The sequence below is a fragment of the Salvia miltiorrhiza genome, chromosome 6 (assembly GCF_028751815.1).
Source record: "Salvia miltiorrhiza cultivar Shanhuang (shh) chromosome 6, IMPLAD_Smil_shh, whole genome shotgun sequence".
NCBI classification, from domain to species: domain Eukaryota; kingdom Viridiplantae; phylum Streptophyta; class Magnoliopsida; order Lamiales; family Lamiaceae; genus Salvia; species Salvia miltiorrhiza.
Genome location: NC_080392.1, coordinates 36,665,959 through 36,679,833, shown reverse-complemented (window position 1 = coordinate 36,679,833; position 13,875 = coordinate 36,665,959). Strand labels below are relative to the sequence as shown.

At 38.7% G+C, this 13,875-nt stretch overlaps 1 long non-coding RNA gene across 1 annotated transcript; it reads right to left on the bottom strand.

The window, feature by feature from the left end:
- Positions 1-10,669: 10,669 nt before the first annotated feature.
- On the bottom strand, positions 10,670-13,184 carry LOC130989347 (uncharacterized). Its single transcript, XR_009090571.1, has 2 exons — positions 11,438-13,184; positions 10,670-10,868 (listed from the first exon to the last, which is right to left on the bottom strand). It is a non-coding gene; the product is annotated as an uncharacterized LOC130989347 (long non-coding RNA).
- Between the last annotated feature and the right edge of the window lie 691 nt (positions 13,185-13,875).

Here is a 13,875-nt window from a genome sequence, read left to right as displayed (position 1 = left end):
ACTAGAAAAATGCACATACATAACACGAGTTCGAGGGTATTTTAGGACAGTAACTTAGGTTGATTTGGAAATTAGGACAAAAACCTTCGGACTTGTAAAAATAGGACACTAATACCTAAGTTACTGTCCTAAAAAATCCTCTGACTCTACATAACACCATATATATAATGAATTTTTCAAAAAACTGTTATGTACGTATGAGCGCATTTTAGATAATAGATAACGCTTATTTAGACGCTAATAACCATTTATTTTAACAAGTAAAACTCGCAGCAAATGGATTTCCTTTTCATATGTATTTACTTTTACTTTAATACCAATAAATCTGGAATAATCCTACACCATGAAACACGACATTGACGAAAAAGAAGGAAAAAAAGAAGGAAAATCATTAAGTCACCACAATCAAAATCATTACGGAAAAAAAGAAGGAAAAAGAATAATCCACCTTTAAAACAAAGAACGTTATGTAATGGGAAAAAGAAAGAAGAAAATTGCTGGTCTTCTCTTGTAGTCTTCTTATATTATATGGTCAAATAATAAAAAAAATTACAAAATCATTAAGTCACCACAATCACAATTAAACTCTTATACAAGTCAAAAACTAAATGTAAAATAAAATAACATTTCCAATTTGCAAGCGAAAAATAAAAATAAAAATATAAATAGAAAATTAAATCTCTCAAAACCCAAAATTAAACTAAGTCAAATATGGTAGGCAATCGAAAATGATCAAAACAATTTCCAATATGGACCGGATGATCAAAATTATAATCCAAATTAATATTTAATTACTTAATCAACAATTTCTTCAACACATGCACTATATAAATTATAAACCCATCAAAACCATATCACTTAGTATAAAGAATTTCCCCCAAATACACACACACATAAATCAATTTATATTCATCTAAGAGAAACACACAGCCGATATATAATTATATATATATATGGCGAAGCTTAATATTTATGCCATTTTGATTATTTTTTATTTGTTTATGGCCTTGCAAATTATAAATGGTAGGGTACAATTCGACACAGAAGATTCTCTGCTGCCGGAGATTCTCTGCCTCAAAAATGAAAAGTTGGCAAAGATTCACTACTACGCTCATGACATAATCGGCGGCCCAAACGCTACGGTTCACGAGGTCGCACGCGCCAACGTCTCCACGGACGCGCTGCTCTCGTTCGGGAAAGTCTACGTTGTCGACAACCGGATCACTGCCGGGCCCGGTGGCAACACGGCGGAGCTAGGCAAGGCGCAGGGCATCTTCACCTCCGCCGACATGGAGACGACGGCGATGGCGATGAGCATCAACGTCGTCTTCACGTCGGGGGAGTACAAAGGGAGCACCCTCAGCGTTGCCGGCCGGAATGAGGCTGCGCTACAGCGGCGCCAGCTGCCCATCGTCGGGGGAACCGGCATTTTCCGGTACACACGTGGCTACGCCGTCGTCGGCATTTACTCGAGCATCGCGGGAGAGGATTCCGTCGTCTATACTGTTTTGGAATACACCATTTATGCGACTTTTTGTCCGTAGAGCCATCTTATTTACCATAATAAAAATGCCATATGGCAGTTATATAGAAAACCAATATATTCAGTTAAATAATACAAAATAACTTCTTGTATCTTTTTGTTTAACACAATCAAATTTTCTAGAACAATTTTTTCAATACACAAATTTGTCAAAATCATTCAATCTTTGTTTGCATGCAACATTGACGTTTTAGGATGTGTTTTCAATAGTTTTAATTTTGGAAAATTCCGCTCAAACTAATGCAACAGTAATAGGCATAGTTAACGTCTTATAAGCAATTACAAGATCATATGTAATATTTTTAATTATATAAATATATAAAATCAATATCAGATAAATTGTCACAAGTAAAACTAGTTTTAGAATAATATTGATTCTCAGATGGAATATAGGATTTTATGTTCGAACCACTTAATTTTTCGTGTTCTTGATTTTGTTTTCTATTTCTTGCTGCATATGTTCGTATAGTTAACTTTAATTTTTACGTAAGTTATTAAATTAATGACGTTAATCATAATTTTTGAGATATCTATATAAAGCAAAAAAAAAAAAATGTTAACATGAATTAAATGAAAACAGTGCTCACGTACGAATGATGGTCACATATATGTAGCATAATATTCTTCTCGCTTAATTTTCAAATTATAGTTAGACCTGTGATATGGCAATCAATTCGATTTAGCTTCATTTCTTCAACTTTAATTGAAGTTCATTTTCTCTAAATTCACATGACGCTATATTTCTATTTTTCATTTTCTCTATTCAGGCACATCCAAATAGTGACGACCAAAAATTTAAAAGTGAGGTCGAAGGTTCACATTCCACTGTTCCCCTTTTCCAAATAAAAAATAGAATAGAAAATATAGATTTACATCTATTCAATATACATGTGAATGCACGTTGTTACATTGGTATTTCCTCGGGATGAGATCCAGTGTCCCACAATCTTTTGTGTGTCACTGTGTCCCATGTTTATATCTATTATTTTAAAAATATTTTTTATAAAAACAAAATTTATTATAATACTCGAATTATATTTAATTTGTATTTCAAAAAATTAAATTTTTTTAAAAAGTATATACCATGAATTTGAATTTATCAACCTATTAGTAGCTAATAAAAGTGAAATTAAATGATAAAAAATAATTATATACTTTAAATTAATGGAATAAATCATAGTTAATAATCACAAAATTAAATTAAAGCATATAAAGTTGAAATTGAAGAAAATTTATATAAAAAATTAAAGGAAATTAAAAATGGGACACAAAATGAGACATAAAGTGTGGTACACTGAATCTCATTCCGTATTTCCTCACATATAAAGTAAAGGTATCCCATTATCAATTGTTAATCAATATATGTTGGATTATAAACTCCTCCCTATATACAAAATCCAATCACACCAACACAACAAATTCCCTTCTCAAATATCCAATTCGAAACAATAACTAATCATGGCAAAGCTAGCCCTTATTCTAGCAATCTCGTACTTGCTCGTGTCCACGCTAGGGAAAGAAAAATTCGGAAAGCTCCATTTCTTCGTCCACGATCTCCACCGCAACACCACCACGTAGGATGTGGCACAAGCCTCCATCACGGCTTCAGCAAAGTCCGCGTTGTAGGCGACCTGGTCACGGCGGAGGCGGATGCCAACTCCTGCCCCCTCGGCCGCGTTGCAAGGGCTCGTCACGAAGTCCGACCTAACCGTGATCGGCATCACAATGAATGTCAACTTCTACTTCACGGTGGGGAAGTTCGCGGGCAGCACGCTCAGCATTCTCGGCTGGAACCACATGTCCAACTACACGCGGGAGCTGGTGGTCGCCGGCGGCACCCGGCGCCTTCCGATTTACTGGTGGATATGCAATCCAAAGCACTCTGAAGTGGCGGTGTTGGAATACTACGTCTACACCACCTATAGCCCTAAAGCCATCGACCTTGATGATGTTGAGGTTGTTGAAATGTAGAATTCTCCAATGCATGAGGATATATTATATGATTCTTATTTTTAATTGGGTTAATTAGTTTTAAATTTATAAACTATATTAGTGAATTTTGACTTTTTCCGTACTCTATGAAATTGGTGAATAAATACATGAACTTTGATTATTTCTGAAATTTTCCCAAAATTTAAGATTATGTACCAATCGAAACGAACGTGACATCGGAATTTTTAGAAACATAGCCGCAATTTTTATAAATTCTAGTCCCACATCTAAAAAGTTCGATGTGATCACACCCATTTCGATTTGACCGAAATCTTGATTTTGATTTTTTTTAAATAATTAAAATTTGTGTATTTGTTCACCAACTTAATTTATACTTTACATAGTATGGAAAAAACCATATTCGACTAATAATTTATGGATTTATAGCCAAACCCTTTTTAATTTGCACGGATATAGGGGCTAAGGATGTGATTTGTCTTCAATTCTTTAATACTGACAAATGTATTGTGAAGATTAGTAGTTTTTGTTTCAATTTTGATATTTTTTTATTTACATAATAAAAATTAAAAAAATAAGAAATAAAAACGATAATGGTTGAATTAGTTATTTATTATATCACATATATATAAAACATTTATTTATGTAAAACACACATATATATTCACATTTATGGTTCCCCATTTCCCCCCTTGGTGACTCAAACTCCCAACCTTTAGTTGGAGGGAAAACATCTTACTAATTAACTGAGCTGCGCTTCGTTGTCATTTATTTCGACACTTTAAATGTTCATAATTTATTTATTTTAAATCTATATTTTTATATATAATATATCAAATTAAAGTTTTTGTTGAGATCTTTAGGTGAAGATGCATATATATCTATTTATGTTAATGGAATTGCTCAATTTCATGAAAGAATGATTGGAGAAGAAAGAGAGATAAAATGGACTAAAGGAGAGAAAAATTAATACTCCCTCCGTCCCACGAAGCATGACACAGTTTCCTTTTTAGTCTGTCCCACGAAGCATGACACGTTTCTAAAAATGGCAAAAAATTTACCCTTTATTCACATTTTCACTTTTTCACCTACCATACTTAACACACAAAATATCAATTTCTTAATTCTCGTGCCAAAAAGAAGTGTGTTAGAGCATCTGCAACGGTTACACGATAGCAGCCTACTCGTGTAAGGCTGCTATCGTGTAACCGATGCAACAAACACTTACACGAGGGCTACACGTTCTACACGCGCCTTTAAAAAAAAATTGAATTTTGAATTTGAACGGTTTTCGTGCCAAATATGATCGATTGATTTTTTTTTTTTCTTCTCTTTATATTCCATCTTCCTCCTTCTTCTTCCTCACTTTCACTCAACAATTCTCCTTCTTCTTTCACTTTCACCTCCTTCTTCTTCCTCCTTCAAGCCTTTTCTTCTTTTTTCTTCTGACAATGGCAGAATCCGACCACGGTTCTTCGTCTGATTCATCCGACGGTGTAGCTCACGCGATCATGGAGGAGATAGAGTTGCATAAACAATTGCTTGCTCACATCTACGCCCAGTCGGCGTCGGAGGCGGAACGTGCAAAACGTCCCCGGTCTTACGTCCACCGTGATCGAGAGGAAGCCCATCTACGTCTTATGCAAGACTACTTCAACGACAATCCGACGTACGGACCTACATTTTTCCGACGACGTTTTCGAATGCAGAAGGAGTTGTTCTTGCGCATCGTCGAGGCTGTTCAAGGTGAAGATACTTACTTCCAGATGACCACTGATGCAATAGGTCGGGACTCTCTCTCCCCGTTGCAGAAATGCACGTCGGCTATCGGCCAGTTAGCCACCGGCGTCATTGCGGATACTTTTGACGAGTATCTCAAAGTCGCCGACTCCATCGGGCGTGTATGCCTCAAAAAGTTTTGCAAGGCGGTCATCCGGGCTTTTGGAGCCCATTATCTGCGCCGTCCAACGCCGGAGGACATCACACGTCTTACCCAGATGCACGAGGCGCGACACGGATTTCCCGGAATGCTCGAGAGTCTTGATTGTATGCATTGGGGGTGGAAGAATTGCCCTAAGGCGTGGCACGGCGCATATACACGCGGTGATCAAGGGGAGCCAACCAAGCCGTTGCATCCCACGATCTGTGGATTTGGCATGCCTTCTTCGGTGTCGCTGGTTCGAACAACGACATCAACGTTCTCAAGCAGTTGCCTCTCTTCGCCGACGTGTTGGATAAAACTGCCCCGCCTGTGCTCTTTCAGGCGAACCATCGCTACTACTAGATGTGCTACTACTCGTGCGATGACATATATCCGGAGTGGCGTTGCTTCGTCAAGAGTCCACCGATGACGACAAATTAGAAGGAGGCGAGGTTCAAGAAGATGCAAGAATCGACACGAAAGGATGTCGAACGTGCCTTTGGAGTCTTTCAAGCTCGGTGGGGAATCATTCGCAGTCCTGCGCGGAATTGGTACCTGGAGCACCTCCGGGACATCATGCTGTGTTGCATCATTCTCCACAACATGATTGTGGAGCACGAAGGTGAAGGAGCAACCAATTGGATAGATGACGACGCGGGACATGGGGCGTCTAGCAGTGACTCGACAGCGAGTGGTCGAGCAACCCCAGTTTCATTCGAGGAATATGTGCAAAGAGATGCCCTTCTCCGAGATAGGCAGTTGCACGCCGCGCTCCAATATGATTTGATGGAGCATGTTTGGGCACGTTTCGGACCTCTAGGGCCGGAATAGTTATTTGTAGGATTTGTTTTTATTTTATTAAGTTTTATGTAATTTTTAGGATTTCAAAATTAATGCAATTTAAATTTGAAGTAAATTGTGTAATTTAAATTTATGAAATTAAACTTAAATGAAAAATGGAAAAATCAAAACTAAAACTATCTTGTAAGCTATCATGTAACCCCAATGCAGCCTCTTTACACCATGTGGTCCCCCCCATAAAGTAAGCTATCATGTAACACCAATGCGGATGCTCTTATGCTTTATGGGACGGAGGGAGTAATTATTACATGGAATAATTAATTTAAATTTTTAGTTATGTAAATAAATCAATATGAGATAAATTGTCACGAGTAAAACTAAAGTAACACAATCATTTCTTAATTCCCCAATTATCTAATGATTTTAATAAATTTAAAGCTAAATATATGTTCAAAATCGACGCATCGGTGCTGGGCAAGGAGGTTATTGTAAAGAAATCTGACACCCTTCGATTATCCTCCACATAACAAAAATTAGATGTGATCTTCGCTTCCATAATTTTTTTTTATTTTATTTGAGGGAGTTGGGGAGGGGGAGCAGTGGAGTTTGAACCCGAGACCTCACTGTTCACAACACAGGAGGTCGCACCGCTTGGTGTCCCCTTGGGGACCGCTTCCATAATATTTGAGCACCTGAAATATCGACCTCTCAAAACACGTGCAAACAGCGAAAGTGGGATGTTTGTTTGCTTGGCAAGGAGGGCCTAATTCAAACAAGATCAATTTGAAACGTTATAACTTTGAATATAACAGTAAAAAAACATGCCTATTAGGTGTTCGAGAAAAGCCCTAGCTGAAAAATTGCACAAAGATAGAAGACGATAGAATTTTGAATTTGAATTGACACATAATGGAGAGGAGGATCATACATTTCACAAAGTGAATTAGAATTTGAGAATTTTGAACTAAGTAAATTCAAATGAGAGCTTCCTCAACACACAACTTTACCTAAAATTCTCCCTACTTTATCAGACTCAACGACAATTTTCAGACCTGCCTTGTTAAACAAAGCACAAGTGAGCAAATTCCTACACATAGAAGGAACATACAATGCATTTTCCAAACATAAAGTTTTTGACAAGACTTCAATTTAAGCATGATGTTTTCTTTATCGAGAACCCCATCTACACTAGGGTTACCCATGTAGACGAATTCTCCTTCTACTTTTTGTTGTAGAAGTGCCTAGAAGCTCTCGTGTCAAGCACCCATTCTAACTTGTTTTGCACCATATTTGCCTCGACCACGACAAATATGATTTCTTCATCGTTCTCAACTTCTTCAGAAATATTGAGTCGGTTCCTAATGGCCAAGAAACACTAGATTCTATTAATTTAGCATTAGACGAATTAACAAGAAAAACTGTTGAGTTCATTGCAATATAAAACCCACCAGATGTTCGAGAAAAGTTATAGCTGTAAACCCCGCACATAACACAAACAAAGAAGCAAATCTCATCATTCGTGATAATTTTTCTTGAGCATCGCTTAATATTATTTTATATTATAATACTTCAGAAAACTAAATTATCATAGAGATCATCAAATTCACAACATTGGCTACTACAACACAAGATAATGCATTGTCCAATATAATTTTCTAGATAATTTTGTGTAACACTAATTTAAACACTACAAATTAACATAAAGGGAAAAGGTGCAGATTGGCCCTCGAAGTAGTAGCCCATATAGCGTATAACCCCTCTTACTCACTGTGTGTGCAACTAAACCCCTGAACTCCGAGAAAAGGGTGCAAATTTCCCCCTCTGACCTAACGCCGTTAAGTGTCCGTTAACGTTTGGGTTTAATTGCACCCTCTACTTCAGAGGTGGATCTGCACCTTAATTTTTTTTTTTTTAATTTCAGCAACCCACCTCCGGCATCAACTTAACCGCCCCCCGTACTCATCGATTCTGACTTGCACTTTGTCAGCTCGCACGCGCCCAATCTCTTGGTTGTCGACTGCCCACCGCTTACATGCAGCAACGCCACCAGCTTCTTCACCGCCCCGCACAACAGCATCTCCTCCAACACCTTAACCTTTTAGGCTTATCTTATGATATTAATTGTGTATACATTTATCTATATAATATAGGGTTAAGTATCAATTTGGCCCCTAACGTAGAGGCCCCTGTAGCCAATACAACCCTATGCGCAGGGGTGTCTCAACTAAACCCCTAAGGTCCATGTTTTGCGCCAAGTAGACCCCTCCGACTTAACGGGCAGTTAACATCGTTAACTATTTTAATTTTTAAAATTTTTTTCTTTTATTGGTGGTGGGACCCACACCATCTTCTTCACCAAGCTCGCCGAAAACACGCCGGAATCCACCCCTTCCTTAAAACTCCGGCGTCGCAGCGGCGACAAGCCGCGGCCGCCTATCTCACCAAAGTGGTTGACACCATTCCAAATCAAGATTTTCTGAAGAAAAATATTATGAGGGATGGCCGCCGCCTCCGGTCAAACCAGCACACAGCGGCGATTAGGCCCCACGCCCTCCGCCGTGCCGTGCGCTACCGCCGGACCCTGCGTCCCTCACCGCCACCAGCCTGACTTCGCTTCAAACTCCAACAAGAAGCGGCGAGAAAGACCGACTGGATCTGGAAGACCGGCCGATAGGGAGACTGGATCTGGAGGGAGACCGGCCGACTGGATCTGGAGGGCCGAAGGCGGCATAAGGAGGAAGGGGAGGATCCGGCGATGGCAGTGGCGGCCTGGGGCCCCTACTAGCCGTCTGCTAGAAATAGAGAGAAAGGGGAGGCGGCTGGACGGCGGGGCTGTTCAGCGGAGGGAGCGACGGCGGCCTCGGCCTTTGAGGTCGACCGGTGGTCCAGAGATAGTGAGATCGACGGCGGTGGTAGCCAATGGCTGCTGCTGTTCGTCTGTCAAGGAGAGGGGCGGAGGCGATGAGTTGGAGAGTCAGACGAGGGAGGCGGCGATGGGTACGGTCCGGCTGACCGTAGCTGTCAGCTGAAGGAGGGAGGCGGTGGCTCCGGCGGCTAAGTCGCCGGAAATCGAAGAGGAGAAAGAGAAGCTAGGGAATTTTGGGGGTTTTCGTGTTTTTGGATAGGTATGTCCAACTACTTGACAAGGCCCCATAGACCAATATTCTATACGTACTTGATCTCGAATAGCAATATCAAATTCATCAATTGGTTTCCTTAATCCTGGATCACGAACATATTCACTAAAATTTGTTTCAGTTTCCACATTTTCTTCAACTTCTACATTTGCTTCAACATTTGCTCCAATAAAAGGTGTAATTGAACCACTTGAAGATTCACCTCTACGTTTTTTAGAAAAAAAAAAACGTTCCATTTCCTATAAAATTAAATTAATTCAAATTAATAAATTGATTGCTAAGCTAAAATTAATAGATAAATAAGTCATACCCTATTAATAAACGAAATTGATTCACAAATTAATAGACGAAAAAATCTCAAGACACTACCTCTTGGTCTCTGAACTGAAATGGAAAGTGGAATTAATTGAATGTCATAATCACAATTCTCAAATTAATAAACGAAATTAATTGATTCACAAAAAAATTGTAATTGAATGTCATAATCACAATTCACAAAACAAATTAACTCCACCGTCCACTTTAGACTCCACCAATTGACTCCACAAATTAACTCCACCGTCCATTCCCACCAATTGCAAGATAATATGGTTTAAAAGAAAAATAAAATTGACTCCCATCTCACAAATCACAAGGTGGAATCAGCAAAGTGGGTTTCAACTCACAAATAAAATTCGCATATGCTAAGCAAACTACCTCTTGGTCTCTAAAATGGAAGGTGGAATCAGCACAGTGGTGGTGCCGTGGTGGACCGGTGGTGCGACGGCCGATGGTGGTGGCGGCGCAAGGTGGGTTTAGGCTGGGTGAGTTTTTCTCGCGGCCAGGGTTTGTGACACTGCCCGTTTTTAATTTTCGTTATATATATATATATATATATATACTATTAAAATAAAAAATCAAAATTTGGGAGGGGGGGGGTTCTAGCCCCCCTGGCTGCAGTAGGCATGGTTTTTGCAGGGAGTTGGTGGTGGGAGTTGGTAGTGATGTTAAGTGTTGAAAGAGAGGCTACTTTTAAGGCATGGTAGCATAGATAGGAAAGTCTATTTGTGAAAAATTTAAATGACATGACAATTTAAATCTTTCAGAAATAATTTATTGAAACTGTAAAAATTCTTCAGTGTAACACCCCGATTTTATTAAGACAAAGATAAATAGAAAAATAATGGAAATTGTTAATAGAGCTGAATAAACTTGACAATTTACCCTTTTAAATGGGTTATTTATAATTTGAAGAGATAAAATGAAAGGCATTGAGTGATGCCAATCAATTGATAATATTTAAACTCACAGGATCGCATAAGTTTAGTTTCGCGACTCTGATCATAATCAACAATAACTTTATTAATAGAAATATGAGTTAAAAAGTCTAAGTTCAACAAGATAATATTGCACCATATAATAGAAGTTCTTAGTTTAGGGAATTGAAAGACAAGATAACAAGCTAGTCATTAGCGGAAGCAAAAGACAGCGTGGAACCCTAGCCTCAGCTCAACCCTGTCTGCACCAACCGATCAACCTGAAAATATTTGAAAATAATTTGGGCTGAGTACTAGTGTACTCAGTGAACAGGAGTTTACAAGATATTTTATGAAATAATTAAATAGAGCAGTTTATCCAATATCGCAATCATGACTCAGAAGGTTTTAATACAGAAATCCACTTCTAAGCATGACAAAACTTTTCTCATTAAGTGGCGCCATGTAACGTTCGATTGTTACTCGCTGCTTATGATCCCGGACCTCTAGCCACCGACGGATCGCTTTCTTTTATCCCATTTATCAATCTCAGGACGCACCCGGTCATATCAATAATCATAACTGTGCTTCGGAACACATCCAGACAAGCACCCTTATAACGCCTCTTAGCTTTGTTAGTGCACGATGGCGATCAACCCATCGAGCCACTAACCTTGTGTACACAATCCTCATCTAACGTGTTAGGCTAAATGAGAATCTCGATCGATGCTTATGCAAGCATTAAACAATACAGAACGCACATAAAAACATTTATATTGGATAAACAATTAACTTTCATGAAATATCAGAGCTTATATAACTCAAGATACATTTGTAAAATAAAGCCCACCTTGATTGGACAAAGTCCGAAGTCAAACGTAACTCGTCTCGTAAAAGCAATGCTAATCCTCTTGGTCAATTGAGCCTACAAGATAATCTAATCTTAATAGGTCTCGTGATACTAGCCTTAGATAATAGCAAAACGAGGCTACTAAGTTCTGATTCGCTATGCCCGAATTTTAAAACTCACTTAATAAACTTGAAAACAAATTTTCAGGTAAGGGCACCAACAATACCCTTGCTTGACTTTTAACTTAAAAACAATTTAAATGCTTAAATATTTTATTGCAAAAACATATTATAACTAAAGCTCAAATTTCAATTAAGAAAAGAGCCAACTTAAAAAGAATAAGCCCAGCAATTAAATCAACCCAGCACTAATAAAAGACTATGTTGAAACCCAATTGAATGAGCCCAACTGAAATAAAACCAAGCCCAAACCACTTTTCTCTCTCCTGTTCATTCTCATATGCGTCTCTCTCTCTCTCTCACAGAAATCGCATTTCTCTCTCCCAAGCCGCCGTCCACCTCCAGCAAGACCGGCGGCGCTTCGCCGGCGCTCATCACCTTCACCCTCACCAGCATCTGCATCTGCCGACTCTCCCTCTCAACATCTCGCCCTACTCTCTCTGTCTCTATCCCTTCTCTCGCCATAAACAGCTGCGGTCGCCGCCGCTCTTCCACGGCTGCCGCTCCGCCGCCTCTTTTCTCAATCTCCATCCCCCAATTGATCAAACCCCCAGATACAGAAACCCAAAATCTCTCTCTCAAGGCTCAAATTAGAAAACCACTCTCTCTCTCTTCCTCTCACTCATCCGCCTGCCACCTTCTACCATAGCGGCGTTTTCGCCGCCTTCTTCCCTCCTCCCTCGCCGGACAGCCTGTGGCCGTCAAAATTGCCGCCGCCTCTCCTCTTTCTCTCACGGCGAACGGCGAGATTCACCGTCGCCCCCTTCTCCTTCGGTCCGAACAGCAGCAGCCCATCAGCCGCTGCCGCCGCTCTCCCTGCTTCAACCCCTCCTAGCCCCGATTGAACTCACGCCATACTAACACACACAACAAGAATCAAGCGCAGCAAGATCGAAGCTGTAAAGACTGAAGTTTTATCAAAATTTTAAGGGTTCGTTCTTCTCTGTGTTTCTTCAATTCCTTCACAAGAGTCCAGTTCAAAGTGTAAATGTCAAGGCACAAGTTTGATGGTATTGTCTATGATGATTTTAAATCACCAGAATTTTATTCGTATATTTCTTGTTTGTTGGTTTCGTGTGTCATCAAAGTTCATCAGAACGAAAAGAATAGTGTGGGAATAATGAAGTAAAGATGGAAACTTTGGGGGTACCGTGGTGTGATTATGAAGAAGATGAAGAGGGCTGAGCTCTGCTTCTGTTCTATCTGCAAGTAATATATGAACTGAATATGTATGTTGGTGTTGTGAAAATATAGAACAAGTCTTGTACGAAATTGAGTATGACGATAGAACCTTGATGAGGTGAATGTTTTTTACTGCTTATGCTGCTCTTGTTTAGGCGCTTCTGTAAAGAAAAAGGGCGAAGTTTGTTTGCTTTTATTTTTGTGGAAGGAATGGAACACAATTACAGTTGTTTTTGGGAAATATAATTGAGATGGAAATGATGAGATTCATCTGTAGTGAAGTGTATGGGTAGGGTTGTGGGTAATTTAAAGAAGACAAAGGCAGTAGATGGGGTAAAGAAGAAGGTAACGTGGATGATTTCAAATCAAAGCCTTGGGCAGATTTTTCTATCTATTTTTCTATCAAAGGTAACGTGGATGATCTCTTGGTGTTGAAATCTGGGTTTCTTGGCAGATCAAGTGTGGTTGGAAAAATAAAATAAAAAAAATTGATATTGGGCTCTTGAAAATTTAAAAGGACCATGGACTAAAAAATATATAATTGGGCTCTTATAGATATAGGCCCAAATTTCTTAATCACATAATGGTGGTATCAAATAAAGGATTCAACACTAAATTCAAGATTTCTACAAAAATATTCTATTGGGAAAAATCGGGGTATTACATTCAGGGTTTGCTAATTAAAAGCCCGTATAAATGCTAAAATATACAAATATATAATTTAAATAAATATGCCATGCATTCTAATTTAAATAACTAAAATTTACAAATACTTTTTGTAAATCATTTTTGTTGAAATTAAAATGAATTCATTTTCTTTTTCTAGTGTGAATCATCTTAACTTCTAAGTTCAAAATTACTCTAAACTTAGTAAGGAAAAAACGGGTGTTACAGAAATGCTTGCTCATTAGAGCTATATGTCAACACTTGCCCTTTTTGATAAACTCACAGGATTTAAATTTTTAAAATACATGTGTTTGCTTTCTCTATCATCAAAATCATCTCAATAATAATAAAACATATGTCTGCAGACAAGATTGTGTATGTGCCAACTATGAGAACTCATATATATATATA